Genomic DNA, 9,205 nt, shown 5'->3' with positions numbered 1-9,205 from the left:
CATTAGAGAATCCTTTAAAAAATTGCACCATTTTGTCTTCCTGTTCAAAGGACAGGTTGAGCTATCTGAATTCACAGTTCTGCCCACATTATGTTTGCCCTGTAGAAAGAAAATAGGCCTTTAGAAGGCTGTGTTGAAGTTCAGCCTAGGCCATTCCACATCACAGCAGGAATATCACAGCCCATCACTTCTAAAAGTTAATGTACCATCCTTCACAAGATCCTCTCTAGACGAATATTGCCAGAGGTTAAATGACATTAATACTGAAGTTCGTGACTGCATAATGTAGTTTATAATCCTGAGGACACACTTTAACAGCAACTGCCATTCTTCTCATATTTTCATTGTCTTTTTGACATAAAAATTGCTCTTGTGGAAAATTGTCATTTCTCAGAGGTCCAATTCTTTATGCTGGGGCTACTTGGGGGTATAGAATAGCTGAAATCTGAATATGGAACAAAACAGTGGATAAAGAAAGCAACTGCGATCTAAGGAGAGTTAAACTCTAACAGTTGGCTTTCTCATGTCCTGTTTTCTCTGCAAAACAAGTATGAAGCTCTGTGTTTTATTTTCCCTGTTTTCCCATAAGTGCATCCTGTGTTTGAGCATACTTGATGTTTCTGTACCTTATCTCTTGCTGTTTTTCTGGTTATTATCTTGCGATTTACTGATGATGGCAGATATTAAGTATCTCTTAAAAGATCCTGGACCTCAAGTAACTCTGACTTTGTTGATACTTAAACCTTAGAGAGATATATATGAGGTACTCAAGCTGCCTGAAGCCCATTATTCATGACTAGGGCATTTGTTTAAGTTCCTATGTACTTGCCTGCTCTAAGGAACTAGGCTAGATATGTTAAATCTTTGAGAGACCTTTATAGCATTGCTTATAAATCCTTTACTACAGTCATGGTTAAGGAACTCTTTGGGGTTCCATTCCTCTGAGTGTGATTCAGGCTTTTAGTAAGAAGTGTATTTATTTAAAAATATCCCATTTTGCCAATATAATAGCTAATGAGGAAACAGACAAATTTCACTTAAAAACAAATTACTTCACTCCTCCTTAGAACAGCATCACATTCCAGAATAGAGGTTTTAACCATTTAAAACCTAAAAAAAAAATTAGCAGTATATGCCAAGTTGCCTTTAGAAAATGTCTCCAAAATCTATATTGTTATGTCCATTTGTATCATTCAAAAATCATGGTTGCCAATTCAGATCACAATCAGTGGTTAGAAATTATTAGAAGTGAATGAATACTATAAATATGATTCAAAGCTGCTGCTACTGCTAAGTCGCTTCAGTCGTGTCCGACTCTGTGCGACCCCATAGACAGCAGCCTAACAGGTTCCTCCGTCCCTGGGATTCTCCAGGCAAGAACACTGGAGTGGGTTGCCATTGCCTTCTCTGATATGATTCAAGACAGTCTTTAAAAACAAGATGTCAAGCTGGTTAAATATTTAAGAAATACTGAAACTCTTTACTTTTGCATGACAAAATTTTCTCATTTATTTATTCAGATTAAGCCACATAGAATTCTGTGTGTCAAGAGTACTCACAGAGAATTCTTATAACCATTCTTTAGAATTCTAAGTCAAGTGACTGGTAGAAAATCTAGATTAAATAAAGCCATGCAGATCCTTTAGTGGTTTAACAGTATGTTTGTGATCTTTTTCTATTGTTCCTTTTGAGAGATAGGACTTAGATACCCCTTCTCAGGGGTTTAAGGTGGACTAGGGGGGATGGCTTGTGGTGAATAGCATAAGATAGAAGTGTGTAAATTCCTCGATTAGGTTGTAAAAGGCATTGCATCTTCATCCTTGCTTCACTCTTTTAGATTTCTTGCTTTGTTGTTGCTGTTCAGTTGCTAAGTTGTGTCTGACTCTTTGTGACCCCATGAACTGCAGCACAACAGGCTTCCCTATCCTTCACCATCTCCCAGAGTTTGCTCTAACTCATGTCTATTGAGTTGGTGATGCCGTCTAACCATCTCATCCTCTGTTCTCCCCTTCTCCTCCTGCCTTCATCTTTCTCAGCATCAGGGTCTTTTCCAGTGAGTCAGCTCTTCACGTTAGATGGCCAGAGTATTAGAGCTTCAGCTTTGACATCAGTCTTTCCAATTAATATTCAGGGTTTCTTCAGTGCTCAGCATTCAGGTTTCCTTTAGAATTGAACTCCTTGCAGTCCAAGGGGCTCTCAAGAGTCTTTAATACCACAGTTCAAAGGCATCAGTTCTTCAATGCTCAGCCTTCTTTATGGTCCAACCCTTGCTTTGGGGGAATCCAAGTACTATGTCATGAGAACACATCTCTGTAGAGAGGTCCAGTGACTAGTCACTGTGCCCTCATAACTCTGATCTGCACTGATTTCCAGTAAGTGAGCCTCCTTGAATCAGATCTTCCAGGTTTAGTCAAGTCTTCAGATGACTGCAAGCTCTAGTCCATACCCCATCTACAGTCTGAGTAGCTGAGCCAGACTCTGAGCCAGAACCAGCCAGTTAACCTGCTCCCAGATTTCTGATCCAGACAACCTGGGGAGGATATTACCTGTTTACTGTTTTCTGATGCTGCAGAGTCTCTGATTGTGCTATATGAACTGAAAATCAGGAAAAAATAAAAAACAAAACTATTTTCAATAACCGTTTCATTTCAGTAGACTTACATGTTAAGTTTGTAAATATTTCAGATTTTGCAATGGCAAGAAGCTAGTAATTTGAATCACAGGTCATGGTTTTAAGTTACTGTACCAACATTTACCAGCTAGATCACATGTTTCCATTGGCAAGTAAAAGGATTCCAGGTAATATGTTAAGGATGTTTATTATCTCAAATAATCAGAAGTCCAGAGGTAAGCTGTTATAAGACAAGTTAATACAGTGAGTCAATAGTGCAAAAGTCTGATAAACTTCTGTGTGTCTTGAAATGTATCTTCTTTGCTACTTGAGTATAGTAACTCCCAGCATCCTGTCCTACAAAAATGTATGGAAAGTCTACAAGATGATATTTATCTTGTGTTATTTGTAAGAGCAGGAAAAACAGTCACAAGAGTCTTAATTCTGTCTTATTAATTTAGATTATGTCACTAGAATTTTCAAGATTGATTTACAGAATTAGCATTTAAATCTGTAGTCTTGGGAGAAACCTATGAAACATATATCTTCCAATAATGGGACAAAATTAGAATTGTATTTTTTAGGCAATAAATTTGGTAACAAGGCTAGGCAACAAATATATGGCAAAATATTGACGTGACGTCAAACATTGCAAAATTTAAATATTACTTTTCCTCAGTTCCTTTCATGTTAATTTAGAATAATGCCTTCATTAAAGAGCTATTATTATTATTACAAAGCTCCTTGGGAGAAAAGCTATGATAAACCTAGATAGAGTATTAAAACCAGAGACATTACTTTGCGAACAAAGGTCCATATAGTCAAAGCTATGGTTTATCCAGTATTCATATATGGATGTGAGAATTGAACCATAAAGAAGGCTGAGAGAGGAAGATTTTATGATTTTGAACTGTGATGCTGGAGAAGACTCTTGAGAACCCCTTGGACAGCAAGGAAATCAAACCAAACATTCCTAAAGGACAACAACCCTGAATTTTCATCGGAAGGACTGATGCTGAAGCTGAAGCCCGGATACTTTGGCCACTTGATCCAAAGAGCCAACTCCTTGGAAAAGACCCTGCTACTGGGAAAGACTGAGGGCAGGAGGAGAAGGGGGCGACAGAGGACAAGATGGTTGGGTGGCATCATCGACTCAGTGGACGTGAGTCTGAGCAAACTCTGGGAGATAGTGAAGGACAGGGAAGCGTGGCGTGCTGCAATCCGTGGGGCTGCAAAGAGTCAGACAGGATTGAGTGACTGAACAAAAACAATAAATTATTACATGGTGTAATATATAGTCACTATGCCTCAGAAGGATCTATATTCATAGAATAAACTCATGTATCTGTATACATGAATAAATGAATTGTACTTTTTCCTAACAAATACTAGCTTTCCCTTCAATTTCCTAAATAGGTAAAAATTGACTCTATTGGAGATATTAGGGCATTACAAATTATATGCTGTTAGAAACAATTATGCTGCTGCTGCTGCTGCTAAGTCACTTCAGTCGTGTCCGACTCTGTGCGACCCCTTAGACGGCAGCCCACCAGCCTCCGCCATCCCTGGGATTCTCCAGGCAAGAACACTGGAGTGGGTTGCCGTTCCTTCTCCAATGCATGAAAGTGAAAAGTGAAAGTGAAGTCGCTCAGTCGTCTGACTCTTAGCGACCCCATGGACTGCAGCCCACCAGGCTCTTCTGCCCATGGGATTTTCCAGGCAAAAGTACTGGAGTGGGTTGCCATTGCCTTCTCTGAACAATTATGCACTCCTGCCTTGAATAATAGAACTGCAATTTTAAAACTAGTACATCTCATGAGAAGTCATACATTGTGCTAAGTAAGTCGCTTTAGTCACATCTGACTCTTTGTGATCCCATGGACTGTAGCCTGCTAGGCTCCTCTGTCCATGGAATTCTCCAGGCAAGAATACTGGAGTAGGTTGCCATTTCCTTCTCCATAGTCATACACTGTATGTATTTAATTTAGGAGAGGAGGAAAATTCATGACCTTGATAGTATTAAATCTTAAGGGGTTCACCACATGGTCATTGTTTTTCATTCTCAGAAGAGTTATGCTGAATCCCAGGAAACACGTATGCGTCGTGTGATGGCAGAGGCAGAATAGGATCAACGAGTTGGAGAAAGACAGGAAAACTGAGAAGCAGGAAGACTCTTGACCAAGTAATGATGGTCATTTAGCAAATACTTATTGGTCCTCAGCTATTTCCAAAAGTCCCAGCAATCTGCATCACCAGGAGTCTTGGCATGCTTCTCGACCCCTAGTGGTGTGTTAATCATGTTGTGTATAGTCCATGGGGTCACAAAGAGTCGGACATGACTGAGCGACTTTCACTTCACTTCACTTCACAGGTCTTTTCAGGGAACAGTGGAACCCCTACCATGTCCAGACTCTGACCTAGATAGATGTTCGGTGGAGTTCAGATGTGTACTCTAAACTTAAGGGGTGGTTCCTGCCTTCGAGACCCTAACAGCTTAATTGGAATGCACAGCAAACTATTCATTTATTTAGCAAATATGGATCATATACTGTGCAAGTTATTTTGCTAGGCACCAGAATGAGTACCACGGTGTTTAGCCGCTAAGTCGTGTCTGCCGTAGACTAAAGCCGGCCAGGCTCTTCTGTCCTTGGGATTTCCCAGGCAAAAATACTAGAGTGGGTTGCCTTTTCCTTCTCCAACAGCAGTGCCATGAATGGCAACTATTATACTAGTGGGTTTTTAAAATGGAAACAATGGTGAAGATGAATGAAACATAGTAAAAATAAATAAATAAATAAAAATCTTAAGGGGTTCAGTGAAGGATTGCTGCAGTTACAGTGTGAAATTATTAAATGTCATTTCATCAGATATTTGATTAGCTGTCTTCCTAGTTGAGGAACTAAGAGGCTACTTTCAATCTGGTTGTTCCTGTTTTGCTTAGATACAATTATTTAGGAAGACCTAAAAGTATTATTTAAATTCAGGGATTTAGGGACATAAATATAATTGATTTAGAGTAATTAAATAATGACATGAATTAGATATGACTTGGCATGTCAATTTAAGAACATCTAAGTACATAGCCACTAAGACATGTTCAGCTGTTTGGATGTAGCCCACTAGGCTCCTCTCTGCATGGGGTTTCCCAACAAGAATACTGGATTATGTTGCTGTTTCCTTCTCCAGGGAATCTTCCCAACCCAGGGATCAAACCTACATCTCTTGCCCTGGCAGGTGGATTCTTTACCACTGAGCCACTTTGGAAGTCTGTAAATACAGAGTCAGTTAAGTAAAATTATAAAACACTGAGTATTTAAATTATTTTTATGCTATCAATCCTTCTTTTAGTGTAATTTTCTTAAAATCCAGAGGCATGAGTAACTATAAGATTATAGTTTCAAAATATATAGGACACTAAGTCTACAAATATTTTATAAAATAAAAGGCTTCTATCATTGTTTGGCCAGAACTGCTTATTATAAGCCCCTGAGAAATCCACATTTGTATATTAGAACATCAGTTTAAGCTATTCAAAAAAGACATGTTCAATATTAAGATGACATTGATCAAATTCACTTGAGAAATGAATACTTTTCACTTATATCACCTTTAACTCCCTGAAAGAGCCTTTAATACTCCTGCTCATACTCATACTCCAAACATACCATCAGATCTGTTTTTGTCAAAATTTTCAATGGCCTCAGGTTATTAGATTTAATGGATATTTCAGGAGTACCATCTTCTGTGACATCTAAGTCATATATAGTACTCCCTCACTTCTTCATACATGGGGGGAAAAGTCCTTCTCTTGGCTTCTGGGACCCACTCTCCTGGTTTTTTTCTTGCCGAGTCAATAGCTTCTTCTCAGTCTCTTTTAGAAGGCTCCAGATTTTAAGATCTCTTGAAGTTGGAGTGCCTCAGATCTCAGTAGTTGGTCTTTATCTGTTTTTCATGATCACTAAAAGTTCCATTTATATATTGATTGTTTATAGATTGTCTATTTTCTCCAGACTAAAATCAAGACAGGTTTGTCAAACCATAATCTACTCTTGTTTATCTAATTATATTTCTTTAACTCAACATGTCTAGTTGAGCTCCACATCTTATCCCCATAAACTTGCTCCACCTGCGAATTCATTCATCTCAGTTGTTAGTAAATCCATCAAGGTTATCTTTCTTTTCTCTGTCTCTCTCTGTCTTCAGAATCTGACATTAACAGTAAAGAGTATTTAGTTACATTTTCATTGAAGAGTAAAGAAGTGGAGAGACCATCATTCACTGCTTGAAAAAAAGATTGTATTGTTTTGTTTTAGCAATCAGTCTTTTCCTAGAAAGAAAGAAAGAATAGTGAGCTGATTTTGTAGAGTTAAAGGAAGTAGCATTCTCACAGATTGGAGGACTTTGAAAAGTGGTCCTGTTTAGGGATTGGCTGAACTTTTGCTGTGAAAGCATGTTATTAAGTGTAGATCTTCCTGATTGGTTGATGTTTAGAAGTCTGGGCAGCAGAATAAGGTTGTTGCTGCTTGACTAATTCTAAGAAGTATGCTGTTGGAGGAACAAACATGGATCAAATCTGATGGCCTTAAACCTGACTCAGATAGTTACTTATTGCTATGGCCAGAAACAATCAGTCTTTTCCTAGGAAGACAGGAACTTATTATTCTCAAAAGAGATAGAAAACATATTTCCTTCTGCTCAACTATGTGTTCAAGTCATGTTTCCTTACACTTTCTCTTTTTATTAAAACCCTGAACTAAAAAACTGATAGAATTATGGCCAAAGTAAGAGTACACTTAATGTATGAATTGGGAAGAGGAGTTAGTATGCTAATAGACAGCAGATTATTTTTTTTTCTTCAAATATGCAGATATAAATGTAGTAAGTAAGTACATAAGTGAAAGTCGCTCAGTTGTGTCTGACTGATTGTGACCCCATGAACTATACAGTCCATGAAATTCTCCAGGCCACAACACTGGAGTGGGTATCCTTTCCCTTCTCCAGGGGATCTTCCCAACCCAGGGATTGAACCCACGTCTCCTGCCTTGCAGGTGGATTCTTTACAAGCTGAGCCTGATTCAAAATACAATGAATTAGGGACAGAAGTGCCCTAATCTGCAAACAATGTGAAAAGGATAATAAAATTGAGTTCTTGTTCTGGATATTACTCTCAGAATTTTAACAATGGACAAACATTATAAGAATTATATTGCATCAGCGTAACCCCAAGATGACTTTAGGGCACAGATCAAACATGCAAACACGTAGAGCATCCATTAGCAATTCATGGAGTGGAGATACCTTTGGAGAACATATTCACATTTTATTCCATCATGTAGGGCCAGTTAATCAAATGTTACTAGTATCACGTTTGATTCCAATGTAGAGGATTACATAGTCTAGATTTAGAGGCCAATGAGTTCCTGTTACAGGTGGTTTCTCTATCAAAGTAGATAATTTGTTCAAGACCAGCCCATGAGAAACATTTCAGGCTCTGTGTTTTGTTTGGCTTGTTTCACTTTAATATTTTTAAAAACATTCTTCACTATTTGTGTTATTATAGAACTTTTTTTTTATTATTTTTTAATTCAGAAAACCTCCCAGAACACATGCTCACATGAAAACACTTACAAACACACACACATATATATATATACACACACAAATATATGTCTCTCTATATGTATGCACACATACATAGCATTATATATATATATATGTATATATATATGTATATATATGAAGAAAAAGTTGGTTAGAAAATATAGGTCTGTAGTAATTATTTATTTATTTTATACATTTTACCAATTTGGGACACCTAAAATATAGCTAAGCTTTACATTTTTTCTGATAATTTTCTAGTGAATTATTAACCTTTTAGTATTAAATGACATTAGCACTGGTCATGTATTTAAGGTTCTATCATAATAATTCATTTTTATTGTCATCAATATGATTATAAAATAAAATTCAGTGCTCACTTCGGCAGCACATATACTAAAATTGGAACGATACAAAGAAGATTAGCATGGCCCCTGCACGAGGATGACATGCAAATTCGTGAAGCATTCCCTATTTTTTATGGAAGCAACCTAGATGCCCATCAGCAGACGAATGGATAAGGAAGCTGTGGTACATATACACCATGGAATATTACTCAGCCATTAAAAAGAATTCATTTGAATCAGTTCTAATGAGATGGATGAAACTGGAGCCCATTATACAGAGTGAAGTAAGCCAGGAAGATAAAGACCAATACAGTATACTAACGCATATATATGGAATTTAGAAAGATGGTAATGATAACCCTATATACAAAACAGAAAAAGAGACACAGATGTACAGAACAGACTGTGGGACTCTGTGGAGAAGGCGAGGGTGGGATGTTCTGAGAGAATAGCATTGAAACAAGTGTACTATCAAGGGTGAAACAGATCACCAGCCCAGGTTGGATGCATGAGACAAGTGCTCAGGGCTGGTGCACTGGGAAGACCCAGAGGGATCAGATAGGGAGGGAGGCGGGAGGAGGGATCGGGATGGGGAACACATGCAAATCCATGGCTGATTCATGTCAATGTATGGCAAAAACCACTACAA

The 9,205-nt window shown here is 37.9% G+C and overlaps 1 non-coding gene across 1 annotated transcript; it reads left to right on the top strand.

The window, feature by feature from the left end:
- The first annotated feature begins 8,581 nt into the window (after positions 1-8,581).
- Positions 8,582-8,688, top strand: LOC122453433. Its single transcript, XR_006273056.1, has one exon. It is a non-coding gene; the product is annotated as a U6 spliceosomal RNA (small nuclear RNA).
- Positions 8,689-9,205: the final 517 nt, after the last annotated feature.

Source organism: Cervus canadensis, chromosome 14 (genome assembly GCF_019320065.1).
Source record: "Cervus canadensis isolate Bull #8, Minnesota chromosome 14, ASM1932006v1, whole genome shotgun sequence".
In the NCBI taxonomy this organism is placed as follows: domain Eukaryota; kingdom Metazoa; phylum Chordata; class Mammalia; order Artiodactyla; family Cervidae; genus Cervus; species Cervus canadensis.
The sequence above is the reverse complement of the archived record's forward strand: the minus strand, read 5'-3'. Positions and strand labels throughout refer to the sequence as shown.